This window comes from Elgaria multicarinata, chromosome 7 (assembly GCF_023053635.1).
Source record: "Elgaria multicarinata webbii isolate HBS135686 ecotype San Diego chromosome 7, rElgMul1.1.pri, whole genome shotgun sequence".
NCBI classification, from domain to species: Eukaryota; Metazoa; Chordata; class Lepidosauria; order Squamata; family Anguidae; genus Elgaria; species Elgaria multicarinata.
In genome coordinates, this window is record NC_086177.1 from 73,948,780 (window position 1) to 73,974,876 (window position 26,097).

At 42.0% G+C, this 26,097-nt stretch overlaps 1 protein-coding gene across 1 annotated transcript in view; it reads left to right on the top strand.

Annotated features, from left to right (window-relative positions):
* Positions 1–1,490: 1,490 nt before the first annotated feature.
* The window catches only part of SULF1 (sulfatase 1), a 125,183-nt gene continuing 100,576 nt past the window's right edge, over positions 1,491–26,097 (top strand). Inside the window, exons 1-2 of the mRNA XM_063130815.1 lie at positions 1,491–1,537; positions 16,547–16,605. The gene's annotated coding sequence lies outside the window, so the exon portion shown is untranslated. The remainder of the gene's footprint in view (positions 1,538–16,546; positions 16,606–26,097) is intronic.

The window sequence follows — 26,097 nt, forward strand, 5'->3', positions numbered from 1 at the left end:
AGCAAGATAGGAAAACTCAGATATTTGGCATTGTCATCCAGCATCTATGGATTTACATTTATTTGAATTGTAGCATGCATGCATATATAGCGGAGGCTGGTGGCTCCGATGTCAGTGGGATGGTGAATCCGCTGCAGCTTTCTAATGGAGCTATCCAAGGGACTAAAATTTTATTTGGGTAATTATGTGGTGTGTTTTTTAAAGGGATAACTTGTGGAAACAAAGCCTGATCCTACGCTTGTTTACTTGTAAGCCAACCCCACTGAGTTCAATGGGCTTAAGCCCCAAGTAGACAAAAGAGGCACAAGTGAATTGGGCATCTACATCAATTCATGCACTGAGTTGATTGGTTAGGAAATGTTCAGCTGGTATTCAGTTTTGACCCTCGATTCGGTCGTTCTCGGCATGATTGACAACTCCATTCCTTCGCAGCGCGAGCTGACAGCGCCACCCTGTAGATGTCTACTCAAAAGCAAGTCCTGTTAAGTTCAAGAGGGCTTACTCCCAGGAAAACGGGCACAGGATTGCAGCCCGAGACTGATTCGAGTGTCCGGGGATCCATCAACACCGGTGTAAAAGGCGAGCAGCAAATGACCTAAGCATTTGGTGCTTCTCGCGTCCTCTTCTCCCCTCCTCCCATTTTCTCTCTTAGGAGTGCTAGAAGAAGCCCCGTCGTCTTCCTGGGAAGGTGGGTGATCGCATTTCAAGATGCCAGTGGCCCATTTCAGCGCAAACGAGCCGCACATTAACACTTTGGTCAGGTTCTTAAGAGGGAACTTTTACTCCCCTTCTCTGGTTGAGGAGCGCCTTTCTGGAGGTTCCCACTTTCCCCCCCTGGACGTCCCATTTTTTTTATTTTAAGCGGTCAATGAGATCTCTCTCTCTCTCTCTCTCTCTCTCTCTCTCTCTCTCTCTCGTGCATCTCACACTGCGGGTCCTTTGGGTATGCAAGGATTTGGGAGGCGCAATAAACACGCGGCCGACCGCCTCCCCGCCCACCCCCCTCTCGTGCAAAAGAAGAAGACGACGACGACTCCCCTCCCCTCCCCGCGAGCCCCGCCCCCCTCTTTTTTAATAGCCGCCCTTTCTTTCGGCAACTCTCAGGTTACTTGGCGAAGTGCGCGCTCCGTCCCCGAGCCTGGTTTTTGTTTCTCCCTCCTCGCCGCCGGAGCCACCCCGCGCCGGGCGCTCGGATTGGGCAGCGGAGCGCCGTCTGACACCCGCATCTCGCCGAGAGGGGCTGCTGCAGGAGCGGCGGCAGCGGCAGCAGCAGCAGGAGGAGGCGGAGGACGTGTCTCAACAGATGGTTGGGGTTAGTGTGTGTCATCGCGTTCGAGTGGGGATTAGGACAGCCGAGAGCTGCGGAGCCGGAGCTGTGTGGTCTCCTCTGCCCAAGTTAAGCAGAAAAGGTGCCTCGATTCCCCCCCCCCCATTATTTTCTCCCTCTTTAGCCGGGCGTGGAGGGCGGTGTGGGGCAGGAGGGCGGCAGTGGACGCTTCCCCCTCCCCTCCCCAGTAGAAAGCAGGAGATTTTTCAGGTAAAAAAGGGACGAGCCATCGAAGGATTCTTTCCAACCCCCCCCCCCCACCTTCTCTCTCTCTCTCTCTCTCCTATCCTGGTCTCCAATGGAATGCTAGCAGAGCCCACTTGTCAAAGCCAGTTGCTGCTGCCTTATCAATGCTGCTATTGTATAGCTGACAGATAACAGTGGGCAGATTTGATGCCTGCCTGCTCGTCCGTCCGACCCAAGAGCCTCTTCAATGCACTTTGAGGTCACGCTTTGGAAGGTGTCGAGTCGGAAATATGGGGCGCGGGGGACGGGGACGGGACGGGGATGTGGGAAAGCGCAATCCTATGCAAGCCCTACAACTCCCAGCATTCCCGGGGTGTGCTGGGAGTTGTGGGACTTTTTCCCCGTCTAAAATATGCATAGGATTGCGCCCTAAACGGTAGTTTTATCATTGAATAAGGCTGGGAGTTGTAGGGCTTTTTGTATGTCTAAACATGCATAGGATTGCGCCCTAAATGTCTCTTGCACGTGCATAGGATTGTGCCCTGAACATGCACAGAATTGAACCATAAATGTCTCTTGCACATGCAGAGGATTGTACCTGAAATATCCTACTTCTCTCTCTCCCTCTCTGAATGTTTCTGGTAATAAGTTGCCTTCATCATTACATGACAGGGCGATGACATGTACTCTTAGATGCCTCCAGAGGAGCTCTTATACGTTTGTGTACATATTTTTTCTTTTAATGCCCTCCTCACCCACCCACAAAAGAAAAGTTTTGGGAGGAACTCCATCACTACCTCACATTGGGAGAATGAGCTGTTGAAATGCCCATCGGTCAGATTGTGTGTTCTGTTTGCCTTCTCCTGAAAAGGACGCGCTGCCAGGTTCTTTTGGGAGAGGACCCTACCGTTTCTGGGAGAGGACTCCTTTCCGGGAAAGAAAGAAAAAACAGGGCTGTACCCCGGGAGATGTCGATGACTTGACAAACCTTCCGCATGGATTTTCCAGGGAGGGAGGGAGAGAGAGAGAGAGAGAGAGAGAGAGAGAGAGAGAGAGAGAGGCAGAAGAAAACCACAGCCTCACCAATGTGGAGAAGCTGCCCTCACAGCTGAGGCGGAGCAGATGGATGTAATTCATTTGCAGGTCTGTTTGTGAAAGTTTTACGAGTCGCTGAAAACTAAGTAGCATCACCATAACGGATCATTAAAGTCTCCCTCTATTTATAGATTCTAAACAGGCTATCTGAAGTGTTAATTAAATTTGAATTTTTCTTTGTTTTTGTTTTGTTTAATAGACGGGGAAGGCAAAAGAAGCAGAGATTTAAAACTGCATCATTTGCTTCTAACTCCACTGTGCCAATCCTAGGCTCGTTTCTCTCATGCCAGCCCCATGATGGTGGTGGCTGCTTAGAAAGTGTTCTAAAGATTGTAGCCTTCATTGCCAGATTTAAAGCACTTCAGGGTCGTAAAGAAGCCCTGCAGAGCTCAGCCAGATTTAACTCTGCATAAACATGCGTGGGGTTTTGTTTTGTTTTTTGGCATATTTATGCTGAATTGCTCTGGGTCCGGACTCCTACGAACAATGGAGAGAGTGAGTCTTCAAGTTAAGTAGAATGCTGAGTTTGCTGATGAGGAGTATTAGAACCAAGACTGATATGTATTGAAGGCATAGTGCAGCTTCCCCCAATCTAGTGGGGGCCCCAGATGTGTTTGGACTACAACCCCCATCACCCGCAGCCAGCTGGCTGTGGGATGAAGGGAATTCTAGTCCAAACACATCAGGGAGGGGCGCCAGATTGGGGGCAGGCTGGCAGAGTGTGTGCATTGAATGTGTGTTAATCTGTCACTTCAGTAAGGATGTCTTGGCTCTAAAGTTTAGCACTGCTCTCAGCTTTTGCAGGTGGGAGATTCTATAAAAGATGCACTGAGCACAATACTTTCTGAAATAAGATCTGAGCAGGTAGGGCTTTCTGATGATTGTCCTGAGATTCCAGCACTTGACTATGTCAAAGCTCAGTACACAGGAAAAAAAATGTTTTGAGTTGAATGTACACATTTTAGTATTCTCCTTTTCTCCCACCCACCCTGCCACCAACAGTTTGTTCGCCTGCTTTACGGATTATCATCTGCTTTGATTCTCACCCCTGTGCACCTCTGCAAGAAAGCATCCTTATAAATAACCCCTCTGGCAGTATCAAATAAGAGTATTAGTGAGCTGTTAATTAGTCTGGGAGTTAAATGACTAAATTGAAGTATTTTGATTTTCCACTCCACTCAAAGCTCCTAGGGAGATGTGGAAACTTTCCCAGATATTCTGCCATCTGAAAAAAAAAGACCACTTGCAAATAGGGGTAAATGTGACAAGGGCTCAGAGAATCAGTGCCTTCCTATGTATTATTATTATTATTATTTATTTATATAGCACCATCAATGTACATATCTATGGGGAAAGATATATAATACAGAAATGTGGCAAGGTTCTCTCAGCCAGATTGTCTCCATGAGGATGTAGGCTTTGGCAACCTTCTAATAAAGACAAGGTGCAGCAGTGTCAAGAATGTCAACATGCAAACAGTGTGTGCTTGCCACAGGATAATGCTAGGCTGCAAGTATAATTATCGGGCTGCTTCCTGCTGTCTAGCTGTATTTCAGAAAACTGATCTACTACCTGATCCTTTGCAAGTTTACTCCAGAAGTAGGTCACACTGAGTTTGATGGGATTTATCTGGGATAAGTGTGCATAGGATTGCAATTCCTGTGCATGTTTAGACATGCCTGGCTGGGGAATGCTGGGACTTGTAGGGCTTTTTTTCTATATAGGATTGTGCCCTTCGTAATTTCAATATTCTTGAAAGTTCAAGCTAAACCTGGGTGACCATGTTCCTGTATGACAAGACGGGGATGGGAAAATGGAGCAACGATATGAAATCACATTTTTCTTGCATCAGTTGGTTTGATGAGACTGTTTAAAAAAAAAAAAGGAAAGGAAAAAGAAGAAGACAATACCCTTAAGTTGGACCAGCTCTTTTTTGTTGAGCCACAATCTACTGTTCCAGATGGTAAATGTTCAAAGGAATATTTATGGCTACTGCTGCATACCTCAGGTTGACATTTGGTTTCTTCCTGACAGCACTTCTGCTGGGTACACACACATGAAGTTCCCATTAGCAACTCAACAGCTGTAAAACTGTTCAGAGCTTAAAAGATGTTGCACAGTGTGATTATCTAAAGAACAAGAAAGAAGAAACATTTTCGGAGGTGGGGAGAATATGTAGGAAGATCTTCCAATCTAAGTCAAATGCACATTTTCTCATTCTCCCTCTCTCAAAGGGGTGGCTTTATAGAATGCAGAAACATACCTATCAAGGCAAAAGCCAATGTGGTAGTGCAGCTGGAGTGTTAGACCTGGACCAGAAAGCTTTCAAACCACTTGGCTTTGACCAAGTTGTGATTTTCTCTCTTTCTAGCCTAGTCTTATATTAGGAATGATATACTTTATACTTGGTATAAAGGCATATAGGACGCTTTGAATCATTGGTCCATCTATCTCACTACATCAGCCTTCCCAACTTGGTGCCCTCCAGGTTTTAGATTTCAACTCCCATGAATCCCAGTCAACGTGGCCACTGGTCAGGAATACTGGAGTTGTAGTCTAAAACGTCTGGAGAACACCAAGGATGGGAAGGCTGGTCTTGGTTTTCAAACAGGGTTCTTAGAGATGCCTCATTGAGTTACAGGCAGGATCTACACTACTGTTTTAAAACTGTTCATAACAGTAGTGACAACTGTTGGGGTGCAGGACAAACTCCATATACAATTTTCAAACCATTTTCAAAGTGCCATAACCTGCTTGGTGTAGATCTGTCCACGGTGATAATAAACTCCTAACTGAAAGAACAAATGTTAGTGGTCTTTTGGGTGTGTGTGTGGGGGGGAGGGGGAGATGCTTGGAATATTTTCATGAATGTTTTTTCACTTGTACTCATATGCAGAAATGTAATTTCATTGAACTGGTTAGCATTATTTGCTTTAACGCAGTTACTCTCTCTCCCCCCTCCCCCACCGCCCCTTTGGTCAGGCAAATGGCAAGGAATGCAATAACTTGTTTGAGACCGAACATACTTTGATGTAGATTGGCTTAATTGTGTGTTAGTTTATTACTTGGCAGGGGGTTTCTCCTGTTGGCACTTCATAGTCAAGATAGGTGAGCTTGCCCAACTCATGATATGTAAGAGCTGTTGTGTGGTGTTTTTGATTTGAGCTTTTACTAGTTTCTGTAAATCATGCAGAGCAATTTATACAAGCACATATTTTCAAATTGAATTGAATACAGTTGTAAAAGATGGAATAGAGAAATATGATTGAAGGAATGGAACAGATCCTGAATGTGTTACCCTTGAAATCTGATCTTGACTTGCTCCACTTGTTGCTATACTTGTCCTGAAAAACTTGAGAGAAAATTGGTCGGTGCTTCTGCAGTCTGAAATAGTAGCAGATATTGGGATAACAGTGATATCAAATTGTGGCTTTCATTCTGGGCAGGCACCAATGAAAATGGATTGTGAAACATGCTGGGATGATGGTGTGAGATAGCTTTTCCAAATATGGAAGGCATTACAAACCCAACACTTTCACAGGAAGTTAAGCATCTATGGAAAGAATGATTTTTGAAGGATTTTCAAATACTGTTCTGACTAGGTCATCTATTGCAAAGGATTTTGGAGAGTTTATTATCAAGTTTATTTTGAGTCTTGCGCTTTCTAGGCATATCATGTTTTCTGCCCCCTTTTAACAGTGTTTCTGTGTTGTATTGACAGGACTCATTAGAACCACATGAAACTGGATTCTTGGTTGCAATTTTTCATGGCTTTGAGAATATAAGGAGGATTTTTTTATGCCCAGGGATTTGTCCATGTGGAGATGGATGGTTTTACGGTTTACAGTTCTACGAACCCAAGTACCTCGTGAGATGCCAAACTCTTCACACGAAAAGGCTGTTTCTGTGCTGTCATAGGTTCCAGCCAAGAGTCATGTTAGAAGATCTTTGCAGTGGCTAAGAGCTAGATTTCATCTCTCAGTTTAGCAGCAGCAGGTATCATCATCCGTAATAGCTAAGAGAACAGCACCAATGTACAATAGTTTCTTCCGTTTTAATCAAACTGAAATTCCTTTCAATGCTACAAACTTGTTGAAACTGGAATCCTAGATGAGATGGTGGTGTTAATATTCAGAGATGGTTACAGTACCAACGATTACCACCCTGTCTTCACAATATGCTTCCCCCCACCTTATTTTGCATGGGGGAGAAGAAAATATTTCAGTAATTAAATGGCTTTGCAGTGGAAGTTCAGTTGATTTCCACTGGGCTTATGTCAGCATGAATGATGTGTTTGAGGTTTGGAACATTTGGAAAAAGCATGACTATTAATGTAGATGGACATGATCATTGACAATAAGCTTACTAGTGTTAAGATATTGCAATCAACTGAATCTCTCTCTCTCTCTCTCTCTCTCTCTCTCTCTCTCACACACACACACACACACACACTTACTTTACTAATCATTTCATTGTCTCCCAGTCAGTTCAGGACATCCCCCCCTCCATTATCAGGTGTGTGTGGAAACTATTTTTGATTTACAAAGGGTTTCCTTATGTCCAGGCAGGAAGTTACTTCCATTCCTATATCTTCTGATAGGCAGGATGCTTCAAATCCATACTCTGTGGAGGCCTGGGTGACTTCTCTTATCTATCACCTCCTTTCTTTTCTTATCTTCAGCATTTTTCTGTGGATTATTTCTACTGATTGTGTTTAAGGAGATGACTATTTCAGACTTGTAAACCTGACTTATTTCTTAGTCATGGAATGCTATGACAGATTAGCTTGGTTTATTCTGTTGGGCAGCACTAGGACCACTAGGTGTGAAATAGCATAAGCATATAATGCATTGCTCGTGACATCTCTTCTAGCCTATTCTTATGAATGCTTACATAGAAGTAAGCTTCAGTGGGGCTTATTCCCAAGTAAGTGTGCATAGGATTACAACCTATATGCTGTTGTTTTGTTTTTACTCTGGATTAATTAAAACTGGAATAATCGCCATGTGGTTTCATACTCTACCAAATGATAAAATGGCATTTCATAAGGTTTTAAATGATCAGCTTTATGTTCAGTAGTATGACCAGTGGCTTTTTCATAAAGCCACTGTCTCATCGGAGAGGATTCCAGACAGATAATATTGCAACTATTCTCAGTACTACTCCTTTAAATGTTAATCTCATCACTGTGAACTGCCCAGAGAGCTTCGGCTATTGGGCAATATAGAAATGTAATAAATAAATAAATAAATAAAATAAAAACTGTGGGTTTATCCCATAGTGCTAATGTAATAATTAAAGGGAACAATTCTAGAACCATTTTATTGGACAGTTGAATGGCACCTCCCAACATGAAATTTTCTGGAATATCTACAAGGGAAAGGTTGCATGGATTATCAAACATATAGTTATGGTTCTACTAGTTGTATGGTGCCAGCTTTTACAACTTCTGGAAGACTGCTTCAGCTCTTGTTAAAGACTGGATTTATAAGTTTTCCCTGGCATAAAATTAATTTCAAATGTTTAGGCATGACTTGTGCTGGCATGTTTCCTCACTATGAGGTTGTTTGCCTCTGTTCTGTAAGCCACATAGGTTGAAGAAGTGATTTAAGATAGATCCGATCTAGTCTCTAATTTAGGGGGTGGGGCTTTTTCATTCCCACAGTCAAATTCCAATCTAAGAAGGAGAAGGGATGTATGTGTTCTATTTGTGAGTGGCAAAGTGGATGTGGTAAACGGCAGAGTGGGCAGAGCCAAAAGCTTATTATTAGCAATGTTAAGCCTTCTCCTAGGTAAGCAGGCTTTTGCATTTCTACTCATAAGTAGGCAGGGCTAAATCACTCAACAGCACTTTCAGATACCTTCCTAAGTATCAAGCCTGTGCATATCTACTCAGAAGTATGTCTGAGCAGCTTGTCTACTCACAGGTAAGCGGGACAACTTCTCCATGTTTACTCAAATGTACTCACTCAGCAGCTTCCTTCCTAGGCCCCTTCCCCGCAGGGGAGGGGGAAGCCCTTCTCTTCAAGTCAGCAGCTGGTCTGAGAGAAGACTTTCCCCCCTACTGCACAGTGACAAAGGCATCTTTTCATAGAATCACAGAATAGTAGAGTTGGAAGGTGCCTATAAGGCCATCGAGTCCAACCCCCCTGCTCAATGCGGGAATCCACCCTAAAGCATCCCTGACAGATGGTTGTCCAGATGCATCTTTGAATGTCTCCAGTTTGGGAGAGCCCACAACCTCCCTAGGTAACTGGTTCCATTGTCATACTGCGCTAACAGTCAGGACGTTTTTCCTGATGTCCAGCCGGAATCTGGCTTCCTGTAACTTGAGCCCATTATTCCGTGTCCTGCACTCTGGGATGATTGAGAAGAGATCCTGGCCCTCCTCTGTGTGACAACCTTTTAAGTATTTGAAGAGTGCTATCATGCCTCCCCTCAGTCCTCTCTTCTCCAGCCTAAACATGCCCAGTTGTTTCAGTCTCTCCTCATAGGGCTTTGTTTCCAGACCTCTGATCACCCTGAACGCACTCCAGCTTTACTCACCTGTGAATTGGATGTTCCCCATTCCTGCTCTAGTTGGACATTGGGATTCCTTCCCAAAGGCATGGAATTTATCTTCATTAAGTAATAGAAAAGCACCTGAGATGTCAGGCTTCAGAATAGCTATATTGTGCCACTTAAGTTAATTCACTACTGGTACAAGTGTTCAGTGTAAGCAGTTGTTGCCAGTTTCTAAGCTTAAACAAAACCTGTTGATCTGTAGCCCTTCCATATTGTTGTACTATCTAGAAGGACACTGTAGAGTGAAGTCCTGGGGAACTGACTTCAGATAATGATTTTTTCAATAATTAGCTAATATTTTTCAGTCACAATCCCACTACTTCTGAGCACTGAACTGGAAAACATCTTGCTTTACTGAATTATCTGCCAGGGAAGTGTTGGATCCAGATCTTGGTGAGTCTTTGGACGAGGTGTCCTCAGCTGGTCCATATTCCTACCATAGCCACCATTGCCAGTTTGCTTCCCTTTCCCTTTGGGTTCATTTTCTTACCAATTCCTAGAAGAGGAAGGCAAAGCGAGTGGAGGTTGTTTCTCCTTCTCCCTGCTTTTGCCATTGCTCATATACCTGGGGAGGGCAGATGAACAGGTAGCAAGAGCAAGCAGGGGATTGGATGGTGATGATGAATTAAATTCTTTGATGATGATTATGATGAATGAAGCTATTGCAAAAATGGCTAGTTCACACATTACACCCACAAATGAAATTCTGTGGGATAGACCTACCATCTTTCCCCCCAAAAGTAGACCTTCCCATTTAACAAGGAAAACTCTTTTATTAAAAGGCTGCCCTTTCTCCCTCTGTGAAATTTTATTTTCCAGAATTCTTGTTTGTTTTGTTTTGTTTTCAGTTAAAGTTGTCCAAGAGGTGAACTTGCTTGGTGAAAGCAAAATACCTCAGGTCCTTTGTAAGCATATTAGCATTTTTCAGCACTGGCCAGTTTCTAAGACCACAAATGTTCTATACAAATAGTAAACTATTTGCTCTCTCATCATGGCTCAAGTAGAGGGCACAGAGACTGGAGCTGAAGACCAAGGGTGGAGAAACCAAAGTCTTCCTTTTGGATTTCCAAAGTGTGACCACTAAGCAAGAGTGGATAACTACCTAGGGAGGAGTAGTCATGCTGTGTTAAAAATAAGTAAGCAAGGCCTGATGTTTGAGTAGAAGAACTGGGATGTAGTTCAAGAGAAATTCTATAGTAAGGTCGAGTTTTTTAAAACCCTCTACTCCAGCCACTTGTTGACCAGGGAACTTTGATGTGATGCCACAAATGACAAACCTAGGCTCCCTATCCCAATGGCTGTCAAAAACCAATTGTTAGGGTGTAATCATGCAACCATGTATGAGTAAAACCTGCTAGTTTCAATGGCACCCATTCACCAAGTTGTAGACTTGCAGCCAAAGTAGACATGATCTTTTTACATTCTAATGTGCAGGTTTTTAAAATGCAAATAGCTTCGTCCAGGTGTGTTGATGGTGGTGATCAATAGAATCAGGAATGGAGAGGAAATTTAACCCTTTCCAACCCAGACAAAGCGGTTCCCATGAGGCTTTGGATCCATGCGATACCCATACTGAAGTTATAATATGTGACTTGGTTCCCAGCCATTTTTAGATATGAGATGAGAACAGCGGCTTCCAGATGATGATATGTCATCATAGTTGCACAGAGTGTTCTAGGAAGTGCACACAACATTTATTGAGTGCTTAATTGGTTCAGTGTCCCAGTACAATTTGGGCTGTGAAGTCATCCTTTAGGGAGAGAGTGTTTGCTAAGTGCTTTTTAATACACACCAAGCATTCATTAGGCAAAACTGCCTTCCTTACACTCTTGTCTAGTCATGAATATTTTTTGTGTAACTGCATTTGACAAGTTCCCCCCCTGAAGATGGACTCTTGCACCCTGAAACGTGTAGAGATGTTGAAAACCATGTGTCCATACATTTTCTGTGTCTCCTCTAGCTCTCTGTAAAAGACAGGGGTGGGCAACTTGTGGCCCTCCACGTATTTGGCCTACAACTCCCATTAGCCATAGCCAGCATAGCAAATGGTGAGGGATCATGGAATTTGTAGCCCAAAACATTTGTACACCCTTGCTCTAAACAGTGCTTGGTGCTCACCTCCTCTTCTATGGCCATGAGTCATCATTGTGTCTGCAAGAGACTCTTGTAAATAATGCACAGTGATGTTTTAAGGGCTGGTGCTTGTGATGTGGAAGCAGTATCATTATCACCAGTGGTGCAGAGAAAATTTTTCAAGTGCAGGTGCCCATCATGCTCCCAAGGTGAGACCAAGTATTCAGACAACTGTTTCAGATCCATATCTACAAACCTGTTCAAGCAGTTTTCATCTCCACCAATAGCAGGTCTTTTGTAAAGCTGATGGGTCAATTGCCCATTCCAGAACTGAGTCACCCAACATACTTTGCATTACAAGAGAGAACAATAAATTGTTGCCTGGAAAACTCCTTTCTTCCTTAATGTGAGGATTGCTGCTAAACTCAGAGGATGCAGGAAATTCTGAAAGATCTGGTATCATGGGGCAAGGTTTAGAGATTGCACTGGGGTGGAAACAACGTTGACCCCAATTCCAGTACAGTTCCTTGTGTATTGTGAGATTCCTGTATTTTATGTCATTGGAGCATCATGAGCTACAGGGGAGTAGCAAAACTTGCAATCCTCCAACATGGGAATTAAGGCTGACTAATCAGCAAAACAAAGCTTGGGGTGGAGCCATTTCACATAATGGCTCCATCCCAAAGCTGAGGGTTGCCTCAAGCTACTGGATCACTTTGTGAATTTTTGGCCAAATAGATGTTTTTCACCAGCTTGAATAAGAGCTGACCTATAGGGAGTTCTACTTTTGGGTTAGTTCTTAGATCAAATTAACAATAATAGCTGTATGTGGATCCCTAGGAAGTTGAAAGCCACTGAATTACAGAATATAAAGTCCTAGACACTGGATTTTACTTCCCATAGATATTCTTGAAATTCTAACTTGTCTTTATTCCTAATACTAATGTGAATGTGAGATGCTTTGGGGAAAGAGCAGCAGAAGTATACCATTATAAGTCTATTCAGATATTGTATACTGGTGGGTACTGAGTGAATGAAGGTGGTGGCAAGGATATTTATATTTGTCCTGACCCATGGATGCCATCATGTGTGCTGGTAATTCCCCATCACTGTGCATTTGCTGTCAACCTGAAAGTGTCCTACATGAGTACATGGGCTTCTTTCATGGGGCGAAAATCTAGCCAATCAGTATTCAGATCCATGGAGGGGGTGCTTTCCATGCATACATCTGTACTTGCAAAACCCCATTTAGACTGACTCCAAACATGCATTCAGGGCCTTGCTATCCTCTTTTCACATTCACCCTACCTCCTTTGTATGTTCACTACCCGTAGGTATTAATTCCCTGAGTATTCTGAAGACTATCTAAACTTATTATTTATAAAGTCTTTGTAGATTGTAATTTTAAAGCTTGCTTACCTGGGAGTTTGCCCCTGAAATATAATGGAACCGAGATCCAAATAAACATGTGTCAGTTTATGTGCATGAGTGTTACCAAAAGCATTATAAATAATGAATATTATAGAATGATACCTAAATAAAAATTTTGAGGGGAGGGACAATCTTTATATACAATAACTTCTGTATGGGAATGTTCTCAGGCACAATTCCTACTGAGGTATGTAGTTGGAAAATGTTGCATCAAAATTTGTCAAGGTGGGCTCAGAAAGAAACAAGGAGAAGACAGTGATGGTTTTGAATAGCAGGTAACTAGCTTTAAAAATTCGGAATGACCACGGCTGGCTCATTCTGACAGTGAATTGTGCACTTTCCTCTTGTCAGGACGGTCTCCCACAGGGTGGGTAAGTGCCACTGGGTGGGTGCTCTGGAGAGCCCCACTGGTTGCTTTCTCACTGTGGCTAACAGGGCTTTCCAGAGCTGCCACCCAGTGGCACTGCAGCAGGTGCTCTGGGGAGCTCTTACACTGTGGTAAATGCCAGTCACACTGGGAGAGTGACCAGTAGGGCTCCCTACAGCAGCCACCAACCACCTTCTGGCTCTCTCTGACGAGCCGAGTTGGCTGGAAAAATGTAGCACCAGTGATCTTTGGAAGAGCTTGTGCCAAGCCCAGTCCTGGGCCACCTCCAGATTGGTCTACTGCAATGACTAAATGGGACCGCCCTTGTTAGATATGCCAGTTAATACAAAATGCAGGGGCCACTGGGGTTGTGGGTGCTAGCTCCAGGTTATTGAGGGCCCTTGGACAAGGCACCCTGAATGGGCCTTCTCCTTGTCACCAGCTGTGATTGCTCCTCCTCAAGCTACTGCTTACTTGATAGGCAGAGGCATCTGCTGCTTTTCCTTCTCACCACCACTGTCTGGGCCAGAGCAAGAGGCATGGGAAAGAACAACTCCAGGGCAGTCTTGTCAGTGGGCACCTGCTGGGTTGTGGCCCCTTGGCAGGGGCCTAACCATGTCCACCTTTGATTCTGCCACAGTTGCTAATGTTTGCACCTTAAAGCATATTTCACCAATTCTCTTCCACTTGCACTGGCTTATGATTTATTTCCGGGCACAATTCAAAGTGTTGGTTTTTAGAAAGCCTGAAATGGCTTGGGATCAGACTATCTTAAAGTCTTCTCCGGTGGGAATCCACTTCCGCGATGCATGCAGCGTTTGAGGCCCTGCTCCATGCTTCGCTTCGGAGTCTTCTTGGGAGTAGCGCCTAGATTGTCGAACCCTTGTTGTTTTGAGTTTTAGGAGGGCAGAAAATACTTATTTGTTCCATCATACCTTTACTCTGTGGCAATGTGTCTTTCAAGTTGCTGGTATTTTAATGATTTAATTGATGTATTTATCTCATTTTTTTTTTTAAAAAATCTGCTTTTGTGTTGTCATTGTTAATGTCAAAGCAGCATAAGGGGTTGAAAGGTGGGTTAGAAATTTTCTTGAATTAATAAATAAATAAATTTCAAGTGAAGGGTTGAAAGGGCAAATAGTCTTGAAAGCTGTTGTTGTTGTTGTTGTTGTTGTTGTTTGCTGCTCCTTTGGTTGGTAGATTAGAGATTTTGCATATTATGGTCATCCTGACCTGTGGAATGAAGACTTTTGTCCAGTAGACTTTCAGTGAAACTCTTTATAGCGAATTCAAAGTCATTGAATAATTCATTCTCTTAAAAAGCTTTGACCCCATTATAAAGATCTTATCTCAAGGTACTTCCAAGCTCCCCATTTTATTGTGCTCCAAACTAAGTTAGACTTGGCTCATTTCCTAGAAACGTTCTCCAAAAGCTTTCTAATCATACCAAATACTTACAAAACAATATATAATAATGTTTTTGAATAACATTTATCATAATATTCCTAAAAACTAGTCAATTTCCTATTAGCCATAAGTTTCTGCAAAATGAGTTATTTTTTCATAGCTAAAATGGTTATAATAAATGTAGAAGTCATTAATAATTTTCCATAGTCAACAAGAAACATATTTTTATTATTGAAGAACATAAGAAGAGCCATGCTGGATCAGACCAAGGGTCCTTCTAGTCCAGCATTCTGTTCACACGGTGGCCAACCAGCAGCCAACGGGTAACTCACCCTCCTGCCCATGTTCCCCAGCAAACCCTGCACATAGGCATACTGCCACTGATACTGGAGGTAGCATAAAGCCATCAGGACTAGGAGCCACTAATAGCCTTCTCCTCCAGAAATTTATCTAATCCTCTTTTGAAGCCTAATTTGTGATGATTACTACATCTTGTGGTACTGGATTCCATAGCTTAGCTATGCACTGTTTGAAGAAGTACTTCCTTTTATCTGAATCTCCCGCCAATCAGCTTTTATCTGAATCTCCCACCAATCAGCTTCATGGAATAACCCCAGGTTCTAGTATTATGAGAGAGGGGGAAAATGTCTCCTTATCCACTTTCTCCAAATCATGCATAATTTTGTACACCTCTATGTGCTTCTAGCTAGCTTTGATGTGTTGGGTCACAAGAAGATGTGAAATAATAATAATAATAATAATAATAATAATAATAATAATAATAAATGAATTAGTTTCTTTAAAAGGAAGTGTGAGACAAATATGATCAGCATACTTTACTAGGCAGACGTAGGGAAATTATACTTATGCCTCATGGATTCATAACTCTTGATATAATTCCTTTTTCCTTAGATATTTATACCTTTTGAATTGGGGTCTATAGGTTTGTTTGTGCAAATATGTACATTTGCACTGCAACAAATGATGCATCTAATATAGCTTGCAAGACCCTTACACAAATTCCTTTAAATGAGTAATATTAGAATATAGCCAACATATATTTAAATTTTGTACTGAGTACTATGCAGAAGTTTTCATTTGTACAGCTGACACCTATTTCAGGGCAGGATCTGGTGAGGGGTGGCTTCTATATTATGTTAACTTTCCACCTTGTCTAAGGTCTCCTTTGATTAATGTGCATGTGTCGGCTCTTACCCACATTTAATTTGCCCTACCAAATTTGGCAAGCAAAGTAATTAACTGGTCTAGATCAGCTTATATAATGTGGAGGACATGACCATCCCTGGCAAAGCTGTTTCCAGATTGGGCCCTCAGCTGTGAAGCTACAGCTGCTAGGAGAAATCTTCCCCTGTTGGGGGGAAAGTTTGGTGTATTGGGTGAGTTTCTCAGTTTCTGCCTCAGAGGCAGAATCCCTTTCCCCTGTCAGGGATGGTCCTTAAACTATCTCCCATGAGGGCTCAGGCTTCTGTGGGTCTGGTGGCATCCCCTGGTCTGGGGTGTCCTGGGTTTCTGGGGCCTCTAGCTCTGAAGATAACTCATCCACTGGGGGCATGACAGTCATATTCTGAATTGCTATTTAATTCAGAGGCAGACAACTTGTGGGCCCTCCAGATGTTTTGATTTACAACTCTCATGATCCCTCACCATTGGCTATACTGGATAGGGGTAATGGGAGTTGTATACAAAAACATCTAGAGGACCACAAGTTGCCCACTATTGTCTTAATTGCTCACATTGTGGCTCAAATGGCTTGTAGCTGTCTCAAAAGTTCATGCACAAGGTGAAGATGGACTTTAACTTCACATATTCAAATCCTAACATTCTCTGTCCATTGGACTGCAGTGGTTGGCACATTGTTTTCTCTTTCCATGTCACATGTGCTATATACATACATACGCACGTGCACACGTACTGTACTTGACAAAAAGCTGCCAACCTATTATTAATAAACAAATAATAAATACAAACACATCCCTGCTGTCTGATCTGTTTTTAAAAAGTGGAGTCAACTCTTTTAAAATAAAAATGAAGAATGTGCAAGTATTTACTTATGGATAATTTATGTCTCCCAACAGCTGTTCATACACTGTAGAATGCAAGTTTGAAATTTCCTACCTTTCAATCTGCAGACAAGGTAAGTGAATCAATTTTTCAAGACAATAAATTAGGGCAATCTAGATTTCAATGCAAGCTAAACTGTTGAAACTTTGTGGGCTATCATGACATTTGGCCTTTTTGGGAGGGGGGCTTAGTGTTTTACCTTAGCATTATTTGGAGCTGGACCAAGACGTTTTGCTTCCTGAGGTGAAGCAACAAATGACATTCTTCTCCCCACCTCACTCTGCCTAATGGTAGGGCCAGCCCAAAGAATGTCATTGAAATTTACATACATTGGCCACAGCATGCTGAATTTTGGAATAGGGGTGGCCCAAACTGTGGAGATCAAGGCCTCCCTGTGGAGGGAGATTCCATCCATACAATTTAGGGCACAATCCTATGCATGTTTAGACAGAAAAAAAATCAAAATATGCATAGGAATGCAGTCTTACTGTGCTGAATAAAGCACACTAAAATTGATGGTATAATTTCTTTAACAATTTTAAAGATTGTTAATTGAACGTATGAGTTTTAGTTGGTTTATTTTAAATTTGCATGAGAATGAAAACATTGTTTTGAAAAGTTTTGAAGAGTTTAGATGATGCACACCCATAGTTTCAAGACTTATCTTAGAAGACACATATCCTCTTCTGACATGCGCCAACTGCAGTTTTATAATAGGTGTATTAAAAATATCTTTTCTGCCTGATTAATCTGGAGCACTTCTTTAGTTGATCATCATGTTTTGTTTTTTAATTGGTTAATCTAAAATTAATTGACTGGCAATGCAATCCTATGCTTGTTTACTTGGAAATACATTCTACTGTAGACCAAGATACGCCTAGGTTTACAGTCAAAATGTTGCAGCCCTAGTAATTTCACATGAGACTGGGTGGGTATAAAAAGAAGGCAGTACAGACTAGAGTATGTGTATATCAGAGTGGACACTGCCTTATAATGTTCTGTTCAGATGACATGCTAAGCCACGGTGGTTAAGCTTTTTGTGCTAAGCATTATGGCTTAGTGTGTTGTGTGAACCATGCTGGCCACATAACTACAGTTTAAACACGCTCACTAACAATTTGCTGCAAAAGCGTTAGTGGCCTAACCATGGCTCAGCAGGTCATCTGAACAGGCCCAATGAGTCAGACCATTAGTCCACCTAGCCCAATATTGTCAACATTGACTGGCAGCAGCTTCTCGGGGTTTCTAGCCTTATCTGGAGATGTTGGAAATTGAAGCTGGAACTTTTCACATGCAAAGTGTAACCTTATAGCTTGGGGATCCTTATAACGTAGCTGTAACTTAACTAGAACTGATAATGTTTTGAAGGATAGTGGTTGAAAGACTGAAGCTATTCTAATTGCTTCTTTCTCTCAAAATACATATTTTAATGCTTATTACGATTCAGTTAAACTGCCCAAAACTGTGATGTGGCACTCAGAAGTGCAAAATCTTGTGGAAAGCTAAATTCTGATCTGCACACCAGTCCAAGAAGTATGGCTCATGTCATTTCCCTTAGGAATTTTAAAAGATTGAATTCCTCGGCTATGCATGAAATGAAGGGAGGAATCTGGATCTAAAATTCTGAACAACATTTCTTAGAGGCTCATGTAATTATCGTGAATTACTATAATTCAGCATGGTGTAAAGACTTCCATTAGTATTAAAGTGGCTTTAACCATCTTTCTGTAATGAGGGAACAGTCTTTAAAAGCATCCTCCGTCTTAGGTGGCCTAGGCTGACATTTTTTCTTTTCATTTTTCATTTTTAGAAATTCGTTTCTTTGGGTTAGGCAAAATGGTAAAACGGTGGCACTCATTAACCATGAGATGCTAATGGAAGGCTCTCATGCCGTAACTAGGATGCACAATTTGTCCCATGTATTTGATACTTTGATGTACAGCTTCTAGTATCTGTAAGAGTTTAAACAATGCTGGGAAAAAGCCCAAGTTTGTGCTTGGGGGAATATTTGTGGTGCAATTCATTAAATTAAGACTCTTAAAGATGTATCTAATTACCCTCTTAAGCCACTTAATTCGATGTTAAATAACAACTGGTTATTAAGGCATTTGCTTCAGGCTACCACCAACATTGCATGAATTTGTTTCTTACTGTTTAGACCTCAAGAAATACATTGCAAATGTTCCATTGTTGTTGTGTTGACATAAAAGCAGCAGTCTTAATTAATCTAAACGAATGCACACTGAAGGAAGTTGGCTTTAAGCGTGTTTTCAATTTCAGAAGAAACTTTGAAAAACCGATTGAAACATAAAGGAACAGCTACATATTTTTCTCCTTTTCATGTGCAGCCTGACACAAGTCATGAACATTCCCAAAGGTTTGTGGGAGAATAATCTTTTTTTAATTGATTTAGAGAGCAATCCTGTGGTCCCCTAAACCGCATCTGAGAAGCTGTAGGATTCCCTGTTCAGAGGCCATAGACAGAATTAGGACCTTAGAGGGGGAAATCTGAGAGGGGAATTTCCTGCCCCAACCCCTCCCAGTCACTTCAGAAAGAAGTTGGAGGTCTAACCTCAGAAAGTGGAAGAAGAGGGAACGCCAGTGGGTGGGGAGGGGAGAGGCTTTTGGATCTGGAAGTTCCAAAAGCCTCTCAGCTGCTCTGCCTTCGCCCGGCAAGATGAGCAAGTTAGATATGCTCAGAAGCTCATCTAGTACAAAAAGGATTTGCAGAGGATGGAGAGGCTAAAAGCGCCTTTACTGTTCCTCCTACCCTACCAGGCTTTGCCAGCTGGGCGTAGACCATTTGGAGTGCTCCGACATTGGAGTATTCTGTTTTATGGGTATCTCCAACCATAGGATCAAGTTAGCACACTGTCGTATTCTTTCTCCAGTGCATGCACAGGTGACAACATTTTAGCTGGAAACCAGCAGAAGGTAGAATTTTCCTTTCAGCTATATGCAGCTAACAGATTCCAAACATTTTCCCCAAAACTGCTACCCCCAGATGTTTTGGCCTATAACTCATTAGTTATTCATTCATGACACCTATATTTTTATTTTTAATTTATGGCCACTGATTATATAGTACAGCTAATTGTTTGTTTTATTTTAAGGTATCTTTGTATGTTTGTTACTGTTTATTACATGGCAGACAGTATAGAAATGTATTTAAATAATAAAGAAAGAAATATACTCCCTGCATTCCTGACGATTGTCCATGCTGGCTGGGGCACATGGGAGTTGAAGTCCAAAACATCTAGGCCTAATCTACACCTGAAGGCCTTTCGGAAGTGGGGAAGGATGATCACGGGGTTTTGTGCTTCCAGCATCGCCAGGGGACACACGCCAGGATCAGCTGTTTCATTTGGACCTGCAAGGACAATCTTAAGTCCACCCTGGGACAAATGGCAGGTGTAGGTTAGGCCCTAGAGAAAACAGGCTGGGGAAAAGCTGTTATGTTTTAAAACGTTGAAAGCATTTCACACACATTTTCTGGTTGTAATCCTTACAACAACCTTGTGCTGTAGTTCAGTATCATCCCCCTAGTGCAGCGTGGGGTGGACTTAGGCTGTCTGGAGCATGCTGGGAGTTGAAGCCCTTTTTTCAGTCTAAACACGCCAAGGATTGCACCCATAGACTTTTAGCCACCATGCAACATCTGATCTTAGATGGACTAGCTTGCTTGTCAATACTTTTCTTGTCCATTAAAGATTTAAATTGCTGCTGCACTGTTTCTTGTTATGCTTTTTGAAATACTAGTTTTAGTCTGGCTGTGACTCAAGATTCTGTGTTTCGAGTGCAAGGGATGAATATCAAGTAGCCAATTTGCAAGTCTCACATGTGTGTGTTTTAGATTTATGCTAAAATACTGCAAACCTGCATGATCAAATCCTCCTTAAAAGTCATTGCCTCTAGTTAGCATGATTTTCTAATACAGCGCCTATATCTCACTGCTTGGGAGGCAGGGGAGGGGGAGGGGCTCAAACCTGCCAAAAATACAAGGCACTGACGGGGAGAATTGCTTGTGCTTTAGCAACAGAGAAAGTGTGGACCCCAATCTAAGCTCATTAATCTCTCTCAAATCATACCTAAAAGGGGACACGGCTCCCATACTGGGTATATCAATTTGTATTTTACAACTTTTTTCCCTTCATAATTTTAACTGAGGGGAAGATCTACACTACAGAGCTAAATCTTGCTCTAAATGCAAATTCTCGCCCCCGCCACATACGCATACTTATATAGTGAGCCTACATTTCATACGCTGTGAAGTTGAAATCATGCAGGCATCGAAAGACATTGTTTTCTCTCTGTATAAACAAGACAGAAATAGCATGACTTCAAAATATTTAGTAATCAGAATGTAAGTGGCCTGACAGCTTCAGCCTTTTGCAGTACAGGGGTAGTGGTTATATATATATATATATATATATATATATATATATATATGCATGCAACCATTTCTCAGCTGCCCTTGTTTTATAGAATTAATAGGCCTTTTTCAAATAGGGACTGCTGCATCCTCACAAACATGACTTCTTTTTTGGCGTCTTAACCCTGCAAGTTAGGAGCCTCAGCTGTACTTTATAGAGTAGAAGATGAGGAAGTCAAAAGCTCACTAACTTGAGCTTGAGTCCTGAGCGATCAGCCAGGTCTAGGGTTGCCCATAAAACCTCAATACCTTGGCAGATACTGGGTTTGAATCAGGGGTGTTGAGCTTCTTTCAGCCAAAGAGCTGAATTCAATGGTGGAGAAGCTCTCATAGGTCGCATGCCAGTTATGGGCAGAGGTGAAAGCAAAATGGGCCTAGCCCAAAGGCAAAAGGGGCGGGGACAAAAGTTTTATTTATTTATTTATATACTGCTCCCCACCCAAAAGACTTCGGAGCAGTGAACAACAAAATGAAAGAATAAAAACACCATTTTAAAAATTACGTTTTTAAAACACAAAATTCTGATAAAACTGCAGCTGGTCATTCAAGGAAAGCTTCCTGAAATGACAACATTTTTAGGAGGCACCGGAAGCAATGCAGTATTGCTGCCTGCCTGCCCTCTAATGGCACGGAATTTCATAGGAAGGGGGCCACCACATTGAAGGCTCTTTGCCTGGTGGACTCCAATGGGACCATAGGTCCATGTCCCAAACTCCAGCATATATTGGCTTAAAGCTCTTACTGGCAAGTAACTAAGCCTTAGGAAAGGTATTTCTACCTTTTAAAATGGGGGAAAACTCCACACAAAAGGCCGCAAACACCAAACGTTTGGCAGTCAGTTGAAGGGGTTGGGGCCCAGGTGAAGGGGGGCATGGCTACCAAAAGGGCTGGAATGGGATCTCAAGTGAGCTGGATTTGGCCCGCAGTCCTGAGGTTCAAGAGGCCTGGTTTAGAAGGTTCCAGAGCTCTCTGTTCTTCTAAGGAGCATGGCTTTTGTATGTGATATACAAGTCCCCTGCCACCAAGCATTATCCACACATTATTATTTATTTAAAACATTTTTATCCCGTCCTATATCATTAAGATCACAGGGTGGCATACAGATAAAAGCATACAGTATAAAACAATAAATATGCACAGTTAAAAACAAATTAAACCATGAACCAAGTTAAAACACCACTGTTTAGTATGGTGGCTGGGGCAGGAGCCCAAGCAGTGGGTTCCATTTCCTACTTTCTAAAAAAACAGTTGTATGGGGAGGGGTAATTTAACCCTTTCCTTCCTTCCTGTGGCCCTAAGGAAGATCTCTTCTCTGAAGGAGTAATTTCAATGAGCAGGAAATTCCCCTTTAGCATCAACATCATGAATTTAATGTCTTGTCTAGTTTGGCACTTAGTTTTCTTCTAGAGACTGGAATTTTTAAACGGTGCCATGTCAACTGCAAAGAACATCCTCCAAAAGACAAAATAAGGCACAAGGCTTTACCGGGGACAAGTACTAACAAACCGGGGTTGACCCTGCTATGTCCATCACCTGCTGAGGCCTGCAAATTAAATTGCTGTTAAAATCATATCGGTAGTCTCCAGATGAATCTTTGGCGACACTAGTGTAAAATCTACCTCCCAAGTCTTCCATGTGGAACAGCCAATGACAAAGTGAGAAACTGATACTAGGAAAACAGAGGGTGGGTGGATTTCACCAAGTTCTGTTCATGCTATTGGCTTAGACGGTAGGGGAAAGAAAACCTCCTAAGGGCTGATTTACACCAAGCAGGATATAACACTTTAAAAACGTTATGAAAACGGTATATGTAATGTGTCCTGGGCCTGAGCAGTTGTCATAACCATTATAAACCGTTATAAGCAGTAGTATAGATCCTGCCCTGGTCTGGGACTAGCTTTTGGGATGTAATAGCTAATACGTTTTCCCACTGAATTAGTAAGTTAAGCCATTCACTTACTACACTAGTCCTGTCAGGAAGTTGCATTAGTCCATTAAATACAGAGGCATAGTACTCATGTTGCACCTGGTGCTTCCCAATGCTTGATATATAATTTTAGCATCCCTAGGTCATGTCTGAATAGAATATTGCCTTTGTGACTGAATGAGAACACTTAGTATTACCAAGTAACAGAAGAATGATAAATCCCAGAAACAATGCACCGGATTGCATTTTTATTTGACAAAGGAAAACCTACGAACAACAGATACTTTAATTAGTAATAAACTGATGATGGTAATTCAACCCATTTCTCCCTTTTAAGCTGGAGACAATACATACCCAGGCTATTGGTTCAGAATAAAGATTTTTAAAAGCTAAAAATGAACCGCAATACTGGCCCAAGAATGAATCTTAATACTACGGCCAGTATTAAGGTTTACTAATTGTGCCTGTAAAACCCAATATCTGTGCATATGTTTGTGTATGTGTGCACACACATGTGTGTATTTGCCCCAGATATTCCAGCTCAAGAAACCATGGTCTTGTTTTGCGTAATGTACACTCTTTTAGCAATTTCTGGAGTGGTAGCCATATTAGTCTGCTGCAGCAAAAGCTTAAAAAAGTCTTGTGGCACCTTGATGACGAATACATTTGTAGATGGCTGGTGTTAATATAATTATCATTGCCAGTATTTTCTACATTTCATTTCTCTCTGACCTGATTGTTTATAATTCCTTTCCCCAACCAAATGTACTATATACATGTAACTTCAGATCCAGTTCATGTATCTGATGAAGTATACAGTAGTCCATTACTAAGATGTAATACATTTGTTAGTCTTTAAGATGCTGCAACATTTTGTGTTGTTTTTACTATTTTAGTAATGTATTATGGCCATTTTTTTTTGTTTCAAGACATCTGACTTCCTCCTATCTCTGGATCTTTATATCTGCTGGGACTGAATGCTCACCACTTCTTTGAAGGGCTTGGTTCCCTTTTATTGGTCTCAGTCTTGCATTAAGTAATGTTTCCATTAGCAAGTCACTTCATTGGCTTTTTAATGCATTTTGCTAAACTCTCAAAGGTCTTAAACCTTTGAAAACTTCTATAAGAAATAGATATTAACTGTGAGGAATATTTAAAGATGTTGGGTTGGGTCCAACACTGCAATTCTGCTGATGGAAGCTGTTCTATCAATGGAATTGGGCCAGCCCTCCTCTCCACAGCCCCCTCTCCCATGTGCCTGCAAAATCTGCTCCAGAGTGCTGAAAAACCATCAGGAGCAGTTTTTCCAGTGGCGCACAGGGCTACAGGGAGGGACGAGAGATGGAGAAAGCCCCATTACGCTAGAGGACTTCTGCTAGCATGACATTGGCTCTAACCCTTAAACTGTAAGAGGAAAAAGAGGGTTATTCACTTAACTTCATCCTGAAGATACAAATAACAACTTGTAAAAATTGAAGCCTTTTTTCAAGGAACTCTTGGGCAGCTCAGCCAGAACTTAATTTCCAGTGTTTCTGAGGCCGCCTCCTTACTTCACACTACTTCACATTCAACTGGGCTAATGTGAGAAGCACTGGGGGTCCTCCTGAAACTAGGTCAGCACTGCTATGGAGAGCAGCAGTTGCAGAGCGGGTTCCTATGTGCCCAGGCACACCATGTGACCTTGGTTGTTCAGGAAGGAACCATGGTGCAGTGGCTTCAACACCAACAGCATAATGTCAACAGTGGCTCTGATGCTTGAACAGTTGTAAACATCCCCCCATGGGCACTTGAAGCTGGCTTATGGATTGCTGCCTTAGCACACCTACCTGGGAATAAATATCAGTGAACTTAATGGGCCATATTTTGAGTAGTTATGCAGAGAATTGCACTATAAACCACAAAGAAGTTCCATGCTTTTTATAGACATCCGTTTATCAAAATTACTATGAGGTATTGAGATGCTTGCGGCAAACTCTTTCTCCTGGAACATTTCTATTTGCATGGTTTCTGATGAACTCACTCTTTCCTAAAATAATGTTATCAAGTACAGCTTTCTCCCTGGAAACAATGAGTTTTTTTAATGAGCTTTTCAGATCAATACTATCATAACTTAGTTTGGACTCTCTACAACAGGTTTCAGACGTATAATTTCCATGGCTGGAACATATGGGAATAAACAGAATTATATGGAAAAATGATCTATTTCATTTGCAAGTGACTCAGTCACGAATGTCTCTTGAGTTATTAGAAAGCACAGAATATATTGGCAAGGAATTTGGGCCTCATCTTTATTCCTATTATCAAAGGAAATGGGATACTTAGAGTTTTTACATTAAAAGGAGTGCTACTTGATCTAGAAATAATGGATAAAGATCAGTCAGTAACTTGGTCTGGAACTCCTAATAGCTTATTATATGTTTAATATTAAAGAGAATTTTAAAAAGTAAGTTGAACTTTTGGGTATTTGACTCCTGTAAAAATGTCACTGTGAATATCACACTGGAAATAGCCTGTGCTAGAAAGGATACAGGTACATATATCCACCTTTTGGACCTGTCCTGTTACTGTGACTCGATTTGCATCTTGGGCCAGTTCACATGTCACTAGAAACCATGGGTGAATTTCCCTCTGAGGCTTGTCATTGGGGTGCCAGCAGCCATTTTGAAAATTCAAGCTGCAGTAGGGGCGTGCTGCAGCTTGTTGTTACATGAGAACCTGGCCAGGTTGGTTAGTTGGGTGGCTTGTTAACCACCCTAACAATCCATCCTGCCCAGATTCACATGGCTTGAATTATTAAAATCCAGAACGGTAAGTAGAAATGGAAATTCACCCAGAGTGGCTTGCTGTGACTGTGCATGCTGGTGCATGCTGCTCAATTGCTCCCACTCTGTGCATGGGTTGAGGTGCCATGAGGTGCACACCAGGAACTCTAGCTTGTCTGTCCTCCAACAAGCTAGTGTTAGTTTAACCCTGGGTTAAAAACAACCACCAGCCTGGGTTGTGGTGTGGGAACTGAGACAGTGTGTATGGAGCTCAGAAATAAAACCCAATGTATCAGGGAAGTGAAAATTGAAGGAGGAACAGGAAGTGAGGAAGAGGAGGAGACAGAGTGTCTTAGAAAGGCAAGGAGAAAACAGAACTGCTCTGTGTGAAACTAGCTTAATAAAAGACACTGTTGATATAAAGTTGGGAGTTGCTCCTTTTGA